We start from the raw sequence: 333 nt of genomic DNA on the forward strand, positions 1-333 counted from the left end.
CCAAGAGGGGGTATGGGCATTCAGGCACCACCAGGAAGGAATGAGTCACCATACCTTTTCCTAGATTGACTGTCCGGTGGTTGGTCCATTTGTGCGGTTTCCCTCCTGTTGCCCCCTGGACCCAGGAGGTGCGAGAAGACAGGGGCCCATTTGCCTTTGTCAAAACAGAATGTTGAGCCCCTGTGTCCATCAAGAAGGTGGTGGGGTGCCCCCCAACAGAGAGAGTTAGCCAGGGCTCGGGGGGGGGGTGTCCAGAGCCCTGACACTCCTAATCGCTGTCCTCACCCAAGGCGAGGATGGGGACAGGTTTCTTCTGGTCCTTAGGACGCTTGG

The sequence above is a fragment of the Colobus angolensis genome, unplaced genomic scaffold (genome assembly GCF_000951035.1).
Source record: "Colobus angolensis palliatus isolate OR3802 unplaced genomic scaffold, Cang.pa_1.0 Scaffold13, whole genome shotgun sequence".
Taxonomy (NCBI): domain Eukaryota; kingdom Metazoa; phylum Chordata; class Mammalia; order Primates; family Cercopithecidae; genus Colobus; species Colobus angolensis.